This window comes from Protomyctophum parallelum (genome assembly GCF_964188405.1).
Source record: "Protomyctophum parallelum genome assembly, chromosome: 20".
NCBI lineage: Eukaryota > Metazoa > Chordata > Actinopteri > Myctophiformes > Myctophidae > Protomyctophum > Protomyctophum parallelum.
This window is the reverse complement of record NC_139718.1, coordinates 19,302,815-19,323,954: the sequence shown is the minus strand read 5'-3', so window position 1 is coordinate 19,323,954 and position 21,140 is coordinate 19,302,815. Positions and strand designations below refer to the sequence as shown.

The following is a 21,140-nucleotide window of genomic DNA, read 5'->3' as shown; positions in this document are numbered from 1 at the left end:
AGAGGGCTAATGTCCAGGGAGGAGTGTGATGCTCAAGAGGGGGTCTTATTGCTGCTGTTGCCACAACTTGGTTTCTGTGGGGCAACTTCTGGTCACAATTGGTCACTCAAATATGTTTCTGGTCAGCTCAGAATAGGGCTGGACAATTATATCAATATTGCATTGATATCGTCTGGGATTCGTGCACCATGATATCGTCTCTGTCGGGTGGAAACCTCTTTATGTACAAAACTGTTAGCCTATACTTGTCAGGATTAATAATTTAAACAGCAAAAGAAGCAGATCTACAAGCTCAAAACACGTTCCGAGCTTGTGGATCTGCTACTACTTATACTGTTGCGTGATGCTGTAGTATATGATCATTCACATAATAGGGTGTTCACTTACAAAAAAAACCCACAAAGTTCTTATGGAGATAAGAGGTTTCTGCCCGACAACAACGATATCAATATTATATTGATATTGTGATAATATGAAACTAGACATCGACTGGGATTTCGGATATGTTAAAATCATGATATGGCATGAGTGCTGTGTTGTGGGTGTACACGGCAGTACAGCATGTCTCGCGTATGTATAGCCACGTCCGATGACATCTAAATTGAATGGATGATGATGGGCTATAACTGGGTGGAAACGGAAATAACAGCATCGCAGAGTCTGTGGCAAGACATCAGGGCGGTGCTTCATATTGGGATGGTAGGTATCAGAACAGGACTAGCAGTATAGGCATTTGTTAGCACTGATTTTACCCACCTTTTTCAACCCACATTTCAGCTGGCATGTCAGTAGACGGCCGGAATCTCTGGTCGTCTGGCTATGCAAGACTATGGCGTTACAGTTAAGTGATGCTTGACTGTCAGTTTTATTATTTGCCCCATAGCATCTTAGGCATTTCCAATTATTGTGTCCCTGGAACAACATATTTTCAGATGGGGGTCGGCGGCTAATTACAGATAATTCTGGGGCTATTTTTTTTTTTTTTTTAATACTGTTTTTATTAGGCATTTTACGTTACGTTACGTTGTACGACAACATCAGAATATTATCGACAATGATAATGAGTAGTTCTGTTAAATAAAATGAAAAAAATAACAGGCAATGTAAATGTTCCACATACAATACATAATTAACACAAAGATTATGATATATTAAATGTGATAAAAGGTAGGTGGCTAGCGCACATCCAGTTCTTGTCTGGTGCTGGACTAAGGTAAGTACAGTGAAGAGAGGAGAGTCTGCACACAGGTTTGCTCCAAGGTGTTTGCTTTTTATTCAAAACGCCATAAGTAATACACAACGTTTCGGCCGTGAACGGCCTTCATCAGGTGATAATCGGTAGTATATGTGACAACTCCCTTTTAAGCCCAGTCGTCACATCACGTGACTGATGACGACTGCATGGGCAGGTGATTCACTAACGCCAATAAGTGACATGACAATAAATATAACAATATATATATGAACATGAATGACCACCACAGCAAGTAAGATTACAATAAGACAACACCGTTTCAAAAGAACAGTTTCAATAAAACTTGCTGGTATTTTTGCTTGTTACAGACTGTTTTAGTATTTTTTAAATAATATTTTTTAATATTTTTTATATATTTGAGATTTTGCATTTTTTAGTTTGTTTTTAAGATTTAAGATTTAAAAAGCTTTTTTTTTACCAAAAGTAGTTTACAGTTTGGGCAATCTGCTCCAAAATAGTATTAGTCAGTCAGAACAATATCAAAGGGAACAGGTAAGAGACACAGGCTAACATTCAAGATCAATGGTTCTCTGGACATTGGCCAGTAAAGCCATCAAGATTAATTTAAAGTGGACGAACCCAGATAAAAGACAAATACCGAGAAGTATACTTCACAAGACTAAAATAAGTATAAATATCAAAAAGAATAGAATAAAGAGTCGGCATGTAGTTCAGTTCACACAGGGGAATCTGATTGTTAAGTCCTTGCTCACTATTTACAGGAAGGCAGATAACTCATAGTCCTCATTTAGTCCATGGGGTTGTAGTGTGCGGAGGGTGTAGGTCCAATATGCCTCCCTTCTTAGGAGGAGGTTATGGATATCTCCACCTCTCCGGGGTAGCTGCACCCTCTCTATGCCCACATATCGGAGCGATGCCACGGCATGGCCCATTTTATTAAAGTGTTGGGCTACTGGGCTTTTGGGATTGGTGTTTCTGATGTTGGATCTATGTTCACTAATACGTGTTTTTAGGGCTCTACTGGTTTGTCCCACGTATGAGATATTAAATGTGATAAACATGAAAAAACAGTTAAACAAGTGTGAACAGACAAACAAAACAGACAACAGGACAGACACTCTTGCTCTCAAACTTTCCCAACATTTAAATGAGAAAAAACAAAATGAAGAAAAAACACTCAGTTCCTTTTTTTTTCTTTCCAATTCTCTATTGTGCTATCTATTGTGTAGGAGGGGTTAGCGTGCACCTATTGAAATATTCAATGAAGGGTTGCCATGTCTGGTAGAATCTATCTTCACTCCCTCTCAATTCAAACTTAATCTTTTCCAATTGTAAGTAGTGCATAACATCTCTCATAAGTGAAGTGTGAGTCGGAACCTGTGCTTGTTTCCAATTCAACAGTATCAGTCTGCGAGCCAGTAGAGTCACATATTTTACCATGTTATATTGGAAAGTAGACAGTTTGACCCCGGGGCCCCTGACTGCCATAACTGCTGTCAGTGGATCCGGGTCAAAAGGTCTTCCAACAATGTCTGACAGTGATTTAAATATACTTTGCCAATATGATGTTAGTTTAGTGCAATGTCAGAACATATGAGCTAGAGTGGCCGGCGACTGGCCACATCTGTCGCAGGCTGGATTCACATTTGGATACATTCTGTTGAATTCTGGGGCTCTTTGACATGAAATAGTTTGAGAACCACTGACATAGAAAACTGTCATGCTTTCAAAGGCATTTATAGAATCGTCCTCAGGTCTAAATGGGTTAAGTGGTTATTGAAAGAAAATACATATTTGTAAGGCTATAATATCCCCATGGCTATGTCCAGAATGCTCTAAAGCCTGACATCATGGACCTGCTATAGTATGACATGCCTGCTCAGAGGGCGGTTCCCCAACATGCATGGATGCATGTTGGCAGGTGACCTCAGACCAATAAACCCTGGGCAGAGGGCGATCTCCGGGGAACACTTGTTGTGCTCCTTTGGAGCAAAAGTCCTCGTGAACTGTGTCGATCGAGCTGAACCTTGGGAGCGAGTTGGAGCGCCCATAGCGCCATGCGATGCCCCTCTCTCTTGAAAATGTCTCCCGTCTTCTTGAGTTTCTCCCATGTTCTCTCATCTACTTTCGGACACGAGGAGGAGGGAAGCGAACGCCACACAATGTGCCCTTGTTTAGGGGGACCATACCTCTGAAAAAAGGCTAAACAGTCTTGACAGTGTTTCCTTCATCTCAGCCTGCTTAATGTGTGCCATGGTAAAATAAGGCCCGGTAAGTAATCGGGGAGAAAGAGGAGTGGGTACAGGGGGTATGGAGAAGAGGCAGCGAGGGCTAAGAACAGGGGAGAAAGGAATGTATACAGCAATAGGCTGGCTAAGCTGTAAAAACTGAAACCCGAGTGTCTTCACCGGATCACATATCAAGGAAAGTAGAGGGAAATGAAAGCAGAGCGGTTAGAGGGGGAGAGAGAGAGAGCGAGAGAGAGAGGGGGAGAGAGAGAGAGAGAGAGGGAACAAGGGAGTGGAAAAGTGTGGGCCAGGCAAGGATTGGAGAGGAGAGGCGGGAGAGGGCTCTGCAAAAGGAAACTTGGCTTGTGGATTAGGGAATTTTATCACGGTGTACTGTGACCTACTCTGGTTTCTGGCCACAAGGTATCAAATTCCCAACCACCATCACCGACACATGCCCCACTGGCCCTGTTTGGATCACAGCACTACAGAAAAACATGGGTTACACACAGTTGTTGTATAGGGACATTGTCTCACTGTACTAGACATCTTTGAGGGGCACTAGCCCCTCCTATGACCAGCTTTGTCTGTTTGTGTGAACACAAACACGATGATTTGATTGGCTGATCACCCCATAGCGATGATTCGATTGCCTGAGCAAAGTACATATTGAGGATAAAAAGTGATGGCAGAAAAGTGAAGACGCCAAAAGTGACTGGCCGAATTTGATTGGCTGAGCACGGAATGTGATGCATTGATGATGTACTGTATGATGATAAGAGTGCCCCTCACTTCACACGAGAGTGATTATTTTTGATACTCGTTTGAGTGGCGGTTGGGGCAAAGCTCACCCCAAAACATGATTTACTAATCTGTGCATATCTGGGGGGGCCTGTTTCACGAAACTTGGATTAACTAATCCAGGATTTAGGCCAAAGCCAGGCTTTTTAAATCCTGATCTTTACAGCCTGGTTTATTCCGTTCCACTAAAGCCAAACGAGGCTCAGAATTGGCGGATTTGGCGAGCCGGGATCAGCAAGCCTGGCTTAATAGACAGTCTGGCTTTTTGTCTCTAGACCCATTCTGTAGAACACAGATTTACTGATCCTTCTTCTTCATGGGGTATTAAGGCAGTTTGCATCCTTAATAGTTGTATTACAGCCCCCTTCTGTATATCTCATTATCTTTACTAATCTATTCAAGACTTACTGATACAAGGACTTAAGCTTCTAAAATAAATGCTGCTGCTGTAATTAAAGAGAGAACATACTCTCAATAGTGGATAGACTGAATGATTAACTACCCCAAAAATATAGTTTACATTTTACCACTACTATTAACTTAAAACAGAATTCTTAATATTGTAAGCATAATGATATTGTCGCATTGTGATATTTGGCCATAACTCCCTCCTCTGAGGGAGCTACCTTTGGGAAAGGGGGTTGTTGTCCAGACAGGGGCCAGACTGGTGAGGGTCATGGGTTCATGTAGCATGCCAAAGTTTGTGCTATTGAGAATGCATTGGGCGTTTAAGTTAAATAACTCAAACTACAAAACATTTCAAAGTAAAAAGTTCCAGCATGTGTCTCCACAGAAAGCTTTTACAATTTTACAAAGTGTGAATGGTGTGAATTTTGAAGTGCCACTATCTGCCTATAAATGTCTCAAATTTGAAAGCACTATATTTCTAAAACTATGAAACATTTCAAAGATTCCTTTTCAGGCACACATGTCCACCGTAGGATGAACCTAAATAGGTTTGAATGGGGTTTCTAGGTGTAAGTATGTAGGACTAGTAGTGGGTGAAACGTTACAATGGTAATATGTTGTAAAACAATGAGTAATGGTAATATTTAGTGGTTTTCACTTTTACAAAAAATAAATAATAATAATTTAATATAATATAATAATTATTCTTAACCGTGCACTTGCACGACAGCAAACCTATTCATGGGGTACATTCACCAAAAGCAGCTGATCTACAAGCTCACAAGCTGTCATGATGTTGTGCAGCCTATATATTTTGGTTATTTGATTTTATATAGTGCTTAAATTAGTCCTTTAATGCAGACCGATACAAATAAGGCAACATAAACCCATAATAATTGAATAAATCTGGAAAACATCATTGGTTTGTGATCAGTTTGACTGCTTAATGAACAGTAAAGACATCAGGATTAGGTTAAACCTGGCTGTTAGCCTGGTCCGGAGCAGGCTAAGTCCAAAGCATTAGTTTCCATGGTAACTAATGTAGCATCACTTTCATGAAACCGAGTCAAGCCTCAACATATCCAGGTTAACTGGTTAAGTTAATCTGGCAAGATCAACCAGCTTTCATGAAACCGGTTAATCACTGATCCAGGATATATTAAGCCAGGATATGTGTTAAAGCCCGGCTTAATCTCTAATCCAAGTTTTGTGGAACGGGCCCCTGGTTGCAACTCGAACTGAGTCGGCTCAATCGAACTTCACAACGTTCGGCATGGCAACTCGCTCGCTTAAGCTCGCTTGGTTGTGCCTCAGGTGGCTCAAGTTCTCTTGAGACGGCGTGCCAAAAACGAGTCTGCAGTTGTTTGTAGGCGAGAGGCACCCACAGAAGCGGTGCGTGGTTATAAGCACAAGCGGTTTAGAATTTAGAATGTCGCATCTTAGTTTGACGTCATTACACTCCCCACCACAACGCAAACACATTGCGGAAGCTGTGACTGACAGGATCTGGAATTCTCAGTGTTAATTATTGGTTTTCTTAGAACTCTAAAGTGTTTCCCAAACTCTTCTGGATCAGGGCCCAGTTGAAAATCTCACAGACCTGTGTTATGTGGTCAGACGGGTGGCATCTTTAGAGCATGTTCATTTTAATGATCAGGATTAAAGAAAGGAAGTCCACACACTGTTCTAGCTCCCGGGTAGAGAAGACCTCTTGTAGGTCGAAACGTTGTTCTAATAAATTATACCTGGGAGCTGTAGAACAATGTGCAGACTTCCTTTCTTTAATCCCGTATGTTTTTGTTCAGCACCTGGAGAATGTTTTATAGATGTGCGTGCTTCCGTCTGGACTCTATTTTAATGATCAACCAATCAATCAGTGGAACTAACATAGTAAACTTTAGGTTCCCATTCATCACATTTCTCAAAGTTTTAAAGGAGGGAAAAAAATACCACAACATATCTTTTTTACATTAACTGTTATATTATCATTAAAATGTGACGTTAACCCACCTATGTGACCATGAGAACCAGTATGACTATTAGTACCAGTAGGGGCGCTGTTGTGCCAGAAACAGAGAGAGAGATAGTGCTGCACTGTTGCCTGCTAATGAGAGAGGGGGGGGGGGGGGGTGGGAGTTGCACCACTCAGTTCACACGGGTGTGACTTTTGACCCACAATATCCTCACGGCCGGGATGCGCTTTGACAGAAACATGGCACTTCTCTCATGGATAAGACCGGCTGCAAAATGCCTAGTGGAATAGCATAGCAGGACAGAGGAGGGAGAAGCGGCCATCTTTATGCACCTGTTCCCCTAGTGACCCATCACTTTCATGCAGCCAAGCTAGATTCCATTTTCTTGTATTACTTGAGTATTTTGCACTGTATATTCCAATGGTGCCACACTGTGCAAATGATAAACTCTCAACACAGAGATAATGAGGTTGTGGAGTTAGCCTTGAGTTACATTTTGTAGCTCAAGGAGGTACTGATCTACAAGCTCACAATGCGTTGTGCTGCGACTCGCTGAGAGCTTGTAGATCGTCTGGTTTTATCTTTTTTTCGTCATAGAAATCAGACTTCAGTTGCTAAACAGAGAAGAATTTGTCTGTGTGAAGCCAAATGAAAAGGCTATAGATCCAGTGTAACATAAAGCACATCTGTAGTTGACACTGTGTCTCCATCGCTACTTCCTCCCCACCTTATCTAGCGCCAAGTGGCTACTTGGTCCCTTTGATGAGCCGCCAAACAGGATTAGATTCCGCTCTCTTTTACCACTCCCTGTTTGTGGAAGTGCTGCTAGGGTGACACAGAGGACATGGTACAAAAAAAGAGAGTACAGAGAGAGACGGATTGGAAAAGCCCGAGAGTTGGAGAGAGACAGAGGGAGCGAGAAATCGTTTTTATTTTATGTCATTCCTCAATAAGCTGTGGAGCTTTCACGCCGATCCGTCTTCAGAATGGGGTACAAAAGGAACAAAAGCGGTTTGCCCTCCAACTCTTGACTCTTCTCGAGGTTTCATCCTCCTCGCTGGAAGGAAGTTGTGTACACTGCCACAGTTTTACTCCCAAGATTTCGATTTCGAGTGTGTCAGAGCATCATTGTGTGGCGTGTTGCTTGGTCGCTGATGTGAGGCGTAGCCAAATGGCATTCGAACCCAAAACGGGCACTGTGAAACGGGATACTCATTGGCTAAAAGGGAGATGTTAAGGCCTATTGATATTTACAGTTTTTGGTGACAAGGTGACCAACGAACCGGTGGTTAGTAAAAACAGAGAGATGTGTTTGGGTGAGCGGTGAGTCCCTTAATACCACCGCGACTCAGTGACGTCATGTTGTAGTTTTAGTAAAAACAGAGAGATGTGTTTGGGTGAGCGGTGAGTCCCTTACCACCGCGGCTCAGTGACGTCATGTTGTAGTTTTAGTAAAAACAGAGAGATGTGTTTGGGTGAGCGACTGAGCGGTGAGTCCCTTACCACCGCGGCTCAGTGACGTCATGTTGTAGTTTTAGTAAAAACAGAGAGATGTGTTTGGGTGAGCGGTGAGTCCCTTACCACCACGGCTCAGTGACGTCATGTTGTAGTTTTAGTAAAAACAGAGATGTGTTTGGGTGAGCGGTGAGTCCCTTACCACCACGGCTCAGTGACGTCATGTTGTAGTTTTAGTAAAAACAGAGAGATGTGTTTGGGTGAGCGGTGAGTCCCTTACCACCGCGGCTCAGTGACGTCATGTTGTAGTTTTAGTAAAAACAGAGAGATGTGTTTGGGTGAGCGGTGAGTCCCTTACCACCGCGGCTCAGTGACGTCATGTTGTAGTTTTAGTAAAAACAGAGATGTGTTTGGGTGAGCGGTGAGTCCCTTACCACCGCGGCTCAGTGACGTCATGTTGTAGTTTTAGTAAAAACAGAGAGATGTGTTTGGGTGAGCGGTGAGTCCCTTACCACCACGGCGTGACGTCATGTTGTAGTTGTCGGTGGTCACCTTATCACCTAAAACTGGAGTATGAATAGGCCGTTAGGCTGCTGGATACAGTTTAGTGCTGAATTACATTAAGTGCCGACTATTCAATCAATGAAAACTGTGCCCAGTTGGGTGGGTTATTTGGCTTCACGGCATCAAAGCTCAGACTGTATACTAGGCCTTATTATTGTACAGTATGTCTGTCTGTCTGACTCACTGACTCACTTTAGATACATTTTGGTTACAAATGTTGTCGACCACACATGCATAATATGCAGTGGTGTAAAAGTTAAGTATTTTCAATTTCCAATACTTTTACTTCTACTCCCCTACATCTCAGAGGCAAATATTGTACTACCGGTACATTTATTTGAAAACTTTATTTACTAGACTAGATTTGGATTATTAATTAAAAAAAAAGAAAAAAATCACACCCGTGTGAAGTGAGGGCGCTCTTATCATCTTACATCATCTCATTCTGGCCAATCACAATTTGCGTCTTCACTTTTCTGTCCTCACTTTTTATCCTCAATACATACTTTGCTCAGCCAATCAAATCATCGCTATGGGGTGATCTCAGCCAATCAAATCATCGCTTATTCACACAAACACACAAAGCTGGGCAAAGGAGGGGCTAGCAGTAGCACCCCTCAAAAAACATGCATTATTAAAATAGCCGATCTACAAACTCATTTTTAACATTTGAAAACTTTTAATGGGACATTCTGCACAATTGTACATTTTGATACCAATATTCTTTGTACTTTTACTCAAAGTAATAAATTTAGTTGAATTCTGTGCTTTTACAGAGTAGTTCTACATTGTATTTCTACATTTTTTTTATAATTCTTATCCCACGATTTTGTAACCCAGTTTTTTTCACCCAGTGCCAATTATCTAATGTAATCCTGGGCGCTACACTTCCACTGCCAACCTGGGGGGGGGGGGGGGGGGGGGGGGGGGGGGGGGGGGGCAGCGGGGGGCAGCGGACTGACCTCATGCCGCCTTCTATGTATGAGGAGTCCAATATAGATTGCAGTATTGATACTTTTACATCATTAAAACATGTGAGTACTGTTTCCACCACTGTGACCAAACTTAGTTGTCCTTCTCACCAAAGTAGGAGTGTTTCACCTGCTGCTGTATGGATGGATTCTGTGCCCTCTATAACTTTCTGCCACTCATAGCTGTTGACCACATCACCACAGTGGTATTTCATATCAAGCAGATCAATAGCTCCTGTCATTCTTCATTAGTAATGCTAGTGAAGCTTTCCTAGCCTCTTTTGAGTCAATCCCCTTTAAAGAGTAGTTCGGAACACATAAGCATGCAGGGTGGCGGCGGCCCAGGGGTAGAGTGGCTGGAAGGTTGCCAGTTCGAACCCGGGCTCCCCCAGAGTGTCCTTGAGCAAGACACTGAACCCCTAATTGCTCCTGATGTGCTGGTTGGTGCCTTGCATGGTTTGCGCCGCCATCGGTGTATGAATGTGTGTGTGAATGGGTGGATGTAATGCACAAGCTATGTAAAGCGCCTTGGATAAAGGTGATGTATAAATGCACCATTTTCCATGTAAAAAGTTCACCTTTTCAGGGAACAAAAACTCTTAAGCCCCAACCACACCAAAGGGGCACCATGCAACTCCTTGGGTCCAAACGGTTGCAAGGAGTTAACGCTAAAACCGTCTCGACCCTTTGGTGTGGTATAGTGGTTCTCAAAGGGTTCCAGGAGGTCCCCAGCTAAATGATTGATAGTAGGAACCAAATAGACTTGACAACACTGAGGAGGTCCAAACACATCTGTTGCTTGTCCATGAGGGGTAAATAAACCATGTGAAAAGGACATGTTTAGCCCGAGCACCAAAAGACTTTCATCTAATCTGGAGTGTGCAGGCCTTCTGCTTTTGCAGATATTTTCTCCAAATTCTCTCAGTCATATACTACTGTCTGTCATATGATTAATCATAAAATTGGGCATTTAATTCGTTTATGGGAGAAAAAAAAATCATAGAAAAAAAGCTGAAATATTGAGATATAAGGTCTCTGCCAGAGACGGTGACGGAATGCAAATATATTGATATTCGGTGTAAAAATAGCTTAGGTTCCTGAATAACTGTTATGTGGGGCTAAGTGGAAAAGTGCCTCTGTAGGCTGTAGTGTATACTGAATGTGTATGGTGGTGCCACAGTGTCGGCCCTTGATGATGAGATACTTTTGCCATAATGAAACAAAGAGTGCATTCATGTAGCGTGCAATAGGATATTTACTGAAGCAATGGTGCGTACAATAACAATTTACAAAGTGTGGTACAATACATCTTCAATGGACCTCTGGCCATAGAAGAACCAAATGATGCTCTCCAGCAAGCTAAATTATTTTGTATGTGTGTGTGTGTGTGTGTGTGTGTGTGTGTGTGTGTGTGTGTGGTGTGTGTGTGTGTGTGTGTGTGCGTGTGCGTGTGCGTGCGTGCGACGTGCGCTGCTGTCCTGACAAGTATAGTAGAATGTGAGAATCCTGATTATTATAATTTTTTAGATTCAGGTTAAGATGAGGCATTTAGAGCACTTAGTTGTGTGCTGGTGTCAAGCACCGGAAACAAGTAATGCTTTGTGTGTGTACCTTTTGTCTGTATGTAAATTCCCGCTCGTGTCTGCCTTGCCCCTGCTGTAAGCAATATCCACACAGTGTGCTTTGTGATGGCGCTCTGTTAATTAAAAGTGGTATCAAGTAAAGTAATGGAGTCGGAGAAACTACCTGTTGTGTGCTGGCTGCGTGCGCGTGGCCACGGCTGGACTGAATGGTAATGACATTGAGGGCTCCACGCCAAGTCCCTCCAGTAAGAACAGCAGGACATATTGTATCACTCACTGTCTATGATGATCTCAGCACAGGGGGGACAGAGAGCCATTAGCTCGCTATACCACTGATAATTACAATTATTGTATCTCTGTTCTATTCAAAGCATCCACTTCATTTCTTCAATTAGTAGGCCTATAGTTAGATTATTATTTGCGACCAGAGATCGCAGATAACTATGAAACCTTGTGTTTTTGTCACCTCAGTCACAATCCCTGTCACTCTGACACGTCACATATTACTCAAATCCAGTCGCTCACCCCAGGCAAGCCCCAGGTCATCGTGAATCACGTGACATCAGTCCCCATGTCTTCCCAGGCAGTGTAGAGTGTAGAGTAGGAGAGTAGCGACACGCTTTGATCTCGCCGCAAAGCTCCTATAAATTGCTCCTATATGGCTGGAACTATCCCATTGAGATAGAATGAGCACTTCCGCATTCTATTGTTACAATGGGAGTCAACGCTAGTGTCGCCACTCTCTTACTATATTACTCTGGCCCCCAGGTGCCCAGGTCATTGTGACGTCATCGTGACATCACATGAAAAAGTTCCATACATGGGCATTCCCAGCTGATAACCGCCTAACACAATCCCTGTATATGGAGATCCCTGACTGTGATTAATATTAAGCCCATATATGGGAATGCCAATATTATGATCATATTGTGACAGTCTCATGATAACCACTGTGGTTGCGCCAAGGTCACAGTTAACTGGAATCATTCATTTCCCGTCAGTCAGTCAGTGTATCACACTGCAAATTTGTGCCTGATTTGCTGGACCAGATTACATACATGACCATATTTCTTACGTCATCATTGAGAGCTAGTCATACATATACTATATATATATAATCTGTAAAATAAAATAGCAAATTGTGCCTGATTTGCTGGGACCAGAGTACATGGTTGTGTATAAGTATGACTAGCTCTCAATGATGAAATATGGTCATGTATGTAATCTGGTCCAGCAAATCAGGCACACATTTCAATTTCAATCAACTTACAAATTACATATATAGTATAATTATAACTACGGTAGTTCTCAATGATGACGGAAGAAATATGTGGATTAAAGGACCCAATGTCAGAGTGTAATTGGTTTTCGATGGTGACGTAATGACGATATGTTTAGTGTTGGGAGGCACTGATTGACATATACGTCACATCCAAATTCGTCACTTACGTATTCATTACGACATTATGTTTCTGGAGTGTATAAAACAACGGTAGTGTCCAAACAGTAAATCATAAAGCTTTACGTTAGTACATGTAAAAGATATAGATCTATATATCATTCTTATGTACAGATCACCTAAAACAGACCTTTCAAAATTAAACACATTTCTCGAAAACATGGTAAAGTATCTATCATCTCCGACTTCTGCAATTATGATAATAGGAGATTTCAATGAAGACCAATATACTGAGAAAGATAGAAGTATAAAGACCTTCATGTCAAGATTACGCTTTAAACAATTAAATACAAATCCAACTACAGATTACGGAAGTATTTTAGATCATGTATATTTTAACAAATGTGAAAGTATTATTACAGAAATTGAAGTTAGAGACACATATTACTCTGATCATGATTTAGTATTAACCGTCTTCCTGCCATTGCCGAAGCCCTTCGGCAATTGAAGCATTCATTTGATATTAACGCTTGCTGCCATTGCCGAAGCCCTTCGGCAATTGCCCTTTATTAGTGCATATGATTGATCAAGCCATAATGCTACTCACGTTAGCCGGTTAGCTAGCACTGTTGTTAGCACTGCACTGGATCGTTCATATTAATTCACCGTCGCCATAAGAATCCATTCTATCCGTTTCTTTCAATCGCCTGTATCTCCTATTCCTTGTCCCAGATGGCATTTTTGAGCCGACGTTGTGGAGTGCAAAAATGTACCGGCATTTTTCGATCATGTAAACAAAGGTTGTCTTGGCAACGTAAAGCTGGCAGGGATAAGCTCACTTCCGGTTGAGGCAAAATGTGGCTTTTCAAAATAAGAGCTCAAATTAAAAAAATGCTGGCATGAATTAGGTCCTAATTTCTCAATAAATGGCAGCAGTAAAAGGGTTAATATCACTATAGTCCAAGATGAAATACATTTAAAACAATTTACAATAAATAATAAAATAATTATACTGTATAACATATTTTAATTCAGTTTATATACCTTTTTTTTCATCACATATCAATGATTTATTTTTCTTTGAAAAACTAAAAAGGGATCCAGAATATTTCTAAATTGATAAAACTATTTCTTATATAGATAGAAACTTGAACCATACTTAATAATACTAGGTGTTTACATGCATAAAGTAGGTAGGTAGCAAATAGTTACACCTAATAATTACACATTTCAAACGTTCCTTCACAGAGATACTGAGATTCCACAGTTTACAGCGGTCGAAAGTACTTGCGCGCTCTGCTTGCTTAGTTGGCCATTTATGGCCTACTAGTGTGCAACAAGCAAGTATACACTCGACAGAGTGCACTTCTAGTTTAATTTGAATTTGTAGGCTTATATTTTAAGCTTGCCTGGATGTCTGTTCATACGAAGTCGAATCTAATCATTCACACACAGCTCTTCTCTTTCCATTCCTTCTGCAGTCTGTTTTCTTAGAAAGAACGACTAGCAAGTGTCATGTCAAGTAATAGTAACAGGTTAAACAACAGGTTAACTTAAAGCTGCATATATTTTGCTATCTATTTTCTCCTGTATTATGTTCACACCACTCATGCACACGTGTGTGTGTGTGTGTGTGTGTGTGTGTGTGTGTGTGTGTGTGTGTGTGTGTGTGTGTGTGCGCGTGTGCGTGTGCGTGTGCGTGTGCGTGTGCGTGTGCGTGCGTGTGCGTGAGCGTGCGCGCGCGTGCGTGCGTGCGTGCGTGCGTGCGTGCAATTAGGGTTTACGCTTTAATGCACCGGGTGCAATGGGAATTATCCGATACAAAACTGCTACAGCGTCATGATGCCTGGCTGTCAACAGCTGTTTGTGACTGACAGTTGACTGTGTGATTGAGTTGTGGCATGTGCAGAGAGTGACTGACAGCCACTGTCATGGTACTACGTCAAAACAAAGGCGACCAGATGCAGGCTGAGTGGTTAACGATTACGGTAATCATCTACTGTATGTACAGGACCGGCAGTAGTTCCGAGTTCCATCATCAGTTCTTCTTCCAAATACTGATGCCATTATTATGCATATCGGTCGATACAGAGTACCGATCTGAAACCATAGGATCGATCAGAAACCTTAGGATCTAAGAATGTTTCCATTAACCAATTTTAAGTTCAAGTGCAGCTGCAAGACGATGAAAATGATAATGTAATGGCCTGGGCCGGCTTAGCGGTCCAGACACCTTGGCTGGTAATCCAGCATGAAGTGTGTCGCCGATCCCGACAATCTTTGCTGTGTGACTTTCCCACCACCTCTCTCCCCGTTTCCTGTCTACCTACTGTGATCTATCAATGAAGGCAAAAGAAAAAGCCCCCCCAAAAATATCTTAGAAAATTATAATGTTATTGTAAATACCACATAAAGAGGATGAAACAGCATAAATATAAAATCTGAACTGGTGTATATATACACTATATAAAGGGTGTTCCCAACCCTTTATTTAGTGTTTGTTCTTTAGTGAACAGAAAATATTGTTTTCTGTTGAAAGAAGAAATTGAGCAGACAAATGTGGAAGTGGAACTCTATAGCTGGAGCTGGAGAGACAGGGAGACCCCTGTTACTGAACAAGCACTCCATAGAGCTTTAACCTTTTGTGACACTGTAGTATGATGACTTGTAGGCCAGGGCAGTGGTTCCAAAACCTTTTCATGTCAAGGACCCCCAAATTGACACTAATTTGCCCACGGACCCCCATTTGAAAAGATATGCCAGGGACCCCCATAAGAGAAGATTTTTACGGCTCTAGCAGTGATTCTCAACCCGTTTGACATGCATTAGTCTACGAACCGCCATTTAATGGCATTTCTATCTCTGGGATCCCCAATTTATATTGTAAAATCAATGTTAATGTAACTCTGAGAGTGTACAAATGGAACCAAATGGACCCATTTGGTTCCATCTGTACACTCTCAGAGTTACAGACCCACAAGGGTCCACTTGGTTCCTGACTATCATTTAGCTGGGGTCCCCCTGGAACTCCCTCAAGGACCCCTGGGGGTCCCCAGACCCCACTTTGGGAACCACTGGTGTAGGGGATTCATTTACGAGAAAGCAAAACAATACACAAAAAAGAGATAAGAGGTTTCTGCCCAACAGTAACGATATGCTCTGTAAACTGTAACATGTCACTATTGGCTGTTTGGAAGAAAACATTTCTCAGCTCATTAGCATGGAAATTCACTTGTTTTTGCATCCTCCCCTGAGAGGCACACACACACACACACACACACACACACACACACACACACACACACACACACACACACACTGCCCAAGGGCACTTGGCGTGGAGTTGCGATGCAACTCTAGCGACGTGTCGCTGGCTCACGTTCTATGCTCGTTCTATGCCCATCTAGCCGTCTACCCTTTATTAGGTGATGATGGGATTTTTAGTGTGATAACGTGTTGTAACAACAAGGTTATCACTAATATGCAATAAACCAGATTTGTTTTACAAGGACGCACGGCTTGCACGCCATGGTCAAAAATGGCACATCTACGAGATCACAGGCGACTCAGTATTTTATAGGTTGTCTTTAGTGCACAGTAGTTCTCAAACGTTTTCATGTCAAGGACCTAATGAAAATATATGCCAAGGACCCCCCATGGGAGAAGAGCAGTGATCTTCAACCGTTTTCATTTCAAGGGCTCCCGGTTTGACCTGAACTAGGCTGCAGACCCCCATTTAATGGCATTTCTATCTCTGGGACCCCAATGTATATTGTAAAATCAAAGTTAATTTAACTTTCGTTAGGGTCCATTTGGTTTGGTCCATTTGGTTCCATTTGTACACTCTCTGAGTTACAGACCCATAAGGGTCCATTTGGTTCCTATAGAGCTATCATTTAGCTGGGGACCCCCTGGAACTCTCTCAATGACCTACTTTTGGAACCACTGGTCTAGTGTGTGTTGCGATGGCATAATGTTTTACTTGGGCTGACATTTTATGTATCACAATTGTGTTTACTGCGATACATTCTTCACGTGAAGGACTACTTTGCTGTGGTTGTCTTTAATAGGATTCTCCTGGTGTTAGTCATTCAATTGAATGCCCCTCTTAGGGTTGTCACAATCACAATCTGGGAACCCATTGGCAAACAAAAATCAGACCTGTCTGAAGTGAGTCTTGAGTGTTGCAACAGCGGCCCCTGTTGGTACCCTAAACATACAGGGACGGACAAAGCTGGGCATTGGAGTGGCTGCACCCTATGGTTGCACCACTCAAAAAGAAGGAAAAAACAGCGCCCTCTGCTGCTTGTGTCCTGTGAATTTGTCTCTATGGGCGGTGCCCAATGGAATGTGTATAACAGTCCACCATCAACAATGTACGTGTTCTGAATGCCCATGCTGACAGATCCAGTAGCGCAGCTCAGAATCTGTTCTTGAGATTATCACAATCATGACATGATTTAATGTTGTCATTGAACATAATATATATATTTTTTTAAATGACTTATTTAGCCTTTGTAAACAAAAGTTGCACAGAACTTTACATTTTAAAACACAGCGAAAATGGCGATCTTCAAGATCACATCATGTTGTATTGCATGTTGTGAGATCTCCTAATCTTGTAGCTCTGATAATTGTGATACGCCCAAATAATAGGCTCTATGCACATGTTGGAAAGAAATTATTCTCTTCTCTGTTCCATTTAGTGTAGGACAAACATTTTAATTGCAAGGACCCCCCCCCCCCCCATAACTCTGACTGTCTGAGAGTGTACGGGTCCATTTGGTTCCATTCGTACACTCTCAGTTACACACCCCTAAGAGTCCAAATGGAACCCCCTCAACGACATGAGGGTACCTGGACCTCCCTTTTTTGAGACCCACTGGTGTATAGCAGAGTATTTCCAGTAGTGAGCCAATATCAGCACAGTGACTCTGTTTGACCAGAATGGAACAGATCCTTAACTAGTATAACCATTTTGAGCGGGAACCCCTTTTGGTGTTTTAAGCATTATGTTATACTTTCGCTATTGAAAAATAGCAGATCTACAAGCTCATAGCTTGAACTTGTAGGTCTGCTATTTTTGAACAATCGTGAAAATGTGCCTCAAATCTTTGAATATATATTTTTCAGAGTTTCAGTTTTTAACTCAAATCTTTGCTTCTGGAGGGTCCCTGGAACAACATATTTTCAGATGGGGGTCGGCTGCCAATTACATATAATGTTTGGGGTCCTTGACATGAAATATTGAGAACCTCCACTGATATAGAAACAGCTTTTTTCAGAAAAGAAAGACATTTTTAAAAGCAATTTTTAAAATTTCGACGTCAGGCCTAAATGGGATATGATTGGTAAGACCTGTGAAGGAAGTAAGTAAGAAGTAAGTAAGTAAGTAAGTAAGAAGTAAGTAAGTAAGTAAGAAGAGGCCCAATTTCTTCCTAATAGAGCTGCTGCCTGCTATGCATAGAGCCTATTGTGACAGACCTGACTGCGCCGCGCTTTGTTGTGCTGGGTTTTGGCCGCGTGCAGCTCCGTAGACAAGTGTCTCTAATGTGATGTGTCCTGACTCCTGACTCCTGCACTGTGCCACCGTGTAAACTTTACTATATCATGCTACATTCCTACTGTCTGGTCTTTATTGTGCCGCGATAAGGTTTCCACTTCTCTTTGTTAAGCCGTGATAGGATCCTCCTCTTTCATCGTGCTCTCTGATAAGGACTGTTATCTCAGGTTGGACACACAGCGTGGCGTTTCTGACGGGATTTAGGAGATCCAATTAAAGATCCAGGGGGGGAAAATCCACATCGGAGCATTTCTATTGCCCCCGTCTTCGGAAGTTTGAGCGGGGTGATGGCGATGCCAGTGACCAATTAGCCTGTGTGCGTCTATATATATATATATAATGTAACTTTGTAACAATTGCTGCCTTGAAACTCAACCCTCGGACTCGGTTTATCATTTCAGCTATCAGATTTATTCCGGGAGATATTAAAATTTGATACTTATCACTGTGCACTTTATGGTATGGTTGGTTGGCTTTCTCTCGCTTCTTGAGGCGTAAGAAACGTTTGTTGTTGTTATTCTTTTTAAACCCTCATAGGGAAACATCCTTTGTGTCTGTCTGAGATGTTGTCCTGGAACAATGGATAGTATCTAATGACTTACTTTTACTTAAAGCGCTACTATGTAACCTGTATGGTAAAGTATGTTAATACAATATAACTTAATTGGGGTGGTTGTATTTTGTCTCCCTGCTCTTCTATTGAGACATTAGATCGTGTCAAAGGTCATGTCTCACCCAGACACAGGACCTGTCACAAATTTTGACCTGATCTGCGTAATGGCGCCACCATGAGGCTGATTTGAAAAATGTCAAGTGGCATTTCTTCCTCAGCCTAGTGGGAATGTGCACGCACAGTTTCACCACAATCTGCTTCAAATCAAATCAAACAGATCCGCGTTGATCACATGAGTATAGAGATACCAACCTTGAAACGTACTTTAGTTACGTTATCAAGAACAGCTGGTCCCTTATTGGCCGGTGGAGTACACCGACATAGGTACATACCCAGCCGATCTCAGTACTTGCGCGCTCTGCTTGCTCAAGTATGAATTTACAGACAGTGAAACAAAGCATACTAACCATCACTTAGCATTTCCATGTACATTTCCAATTAAATATGCAGAGATGTAAGTGATAGTGTACTAGGGGGGTTTCTTCAAAAATGGTCTCATCACTGCACATTATCCAGCTTATTACAGGGCTAACAAAATCAATAATTTGACACAATATTTATTCAAAATAATCAAACCCGTCTGAACTGAGTGGTGCTGCTGTGGTCAATGGGTGAGTAAGTAAGTAAGCAAGTAGCCTTGCCGAGCAATGAAGCTCTCCTGTTTTTGTAGCGTGAGGCAGCTTGATGTACACCCCCTGGACATGACACTAGTATGTCGCAGGGTCTTTCCCCCAATCCAACCCTTGCTGGGTGCTGAGTGTCAAGCAGGGAGGCACTGGGCCCCATTTTCTTTTCAGAGTATGACCCGGAGTATGACCCGGCCCGGCCGGGGATTGAACCCCGGCCTCCCATTCTCAGGGCGGACACTCTAACCACAAGACCACTGATCTGGTCAAATGAGTGCTTAGTGTGAATGGCCCGGCATCTGCATAGTCATAGGTCTTAAGGGGTCAATTGGTCCTACTCTAAACAGACACGGACACAGGGACACACATTTGAAGAAGCGATGTGCACCACTCAAAAAATTACTTTCCATTTCCATAGCAATGTAAACGGAAGCAGAACCCTGGTAGTACCTGCCCACCACCGCCAAGTCCGGGGGTGAGAAATTCGCATCCTCCAAGGTGCATCCAGCTTTGCCGAGCGTCTGTACGAACACAAATGGCCCATGTTTGGGAGACGGAAGCCGTGCGGACAGGGCGATATCACCGCACGTGGACTGCTACGGGCTGGGGTGTGCAGGGTGGAATTAATTGGCCTAACGACGTGCACAATTAATGCACCTGCGAGGCAAACTGGGGCCAGAAGTATTAAAGTAGATGAGAGACGAGTTCAAGAGTATGAACAAACAATATATTTTTTCTAATATTGTTGTGACCGTTGCCAGATAATCGGTTCAGGAAAAAGAAGGTGAAAGAAGGCGTGCCACAATCTGTTTAGTGATTTCTTGTTTTTCAGTGTGCACACTATATCTTTTTATTGGGGTATCTTAAGAACACAGTGTGTCTGGCTGGACAGTATGGGCTGTCACCATGGGAATTGGTTGACAGGCTGTCAGTCAAACTAATTGACAGTCTCGCGACAACAGTCACAGCTCAGCGAGTCAGACACCCTATGCACGTACCGTACCGCAATCAGTTACCTCAATAAAACTATTTAGTGTGCACATCAAAAAAGAAGACGGCATGAATAGAAAACACTGTGTCCTTTTCTTTTCCTGACTTTTCCTAAATCCATTGAAACTTATGTCTATTCCAGTTGGAAGTTTGGCTCCAATATGTCTCTGGAAAGGGATATACTGTACAGTGTACAGTATACATTTCCATTCCTTCTTTACATTGCCTCGTCTGCTATCAGGAAAGAATGTAAAATTGCGTTGAATAACCTAATACAATATACAACAGTTTGTTGTTACAAACTGAATGTTACATTCAGCATTTAAATTGTTTTGTCCAAAACATTTCATTTTGACATATTGCCAACATGCTGAAGTTCTGACAGTAGAATAAATGGGACCTGTCATAAGATAAACCAACTAGGACACCACTGTCTCTTGCAAACAGCAACTTAGTGGTGTAAAGTAACTGATTACATTTACTAAATACAATTTTTAGGTTTTTGTACTTTACTTGAGTAATTCCAATTCCCAATAGATTTACATCTACTCCACTGCATCTCGGATCCAAATGTTAACTTGTACTTTTACTCCAATACAATTATTTGAAAACTGTACATACTAGTTGCTTTGTAGATTTGTATTACAATTACGAAATATTCATTAACCACTTCATCCCTATATATATTTG

General features: G+C 42.1%; 1 protein-coding gene across 1 annotated transcript in view; it reads left to right on the top strand.

Annotated features, from left to right (window-relative positions):
• The window catches only part of sobpa (sine oculis binding protein homolog a), a 60,941-nt gene that overhangs the window by 2,836 nt on the left and 36,965 nt on the right, over nucleotides 1–21,140 (top strand). The gene's annotated exons all lie outside the window — the stretch shown is intronic.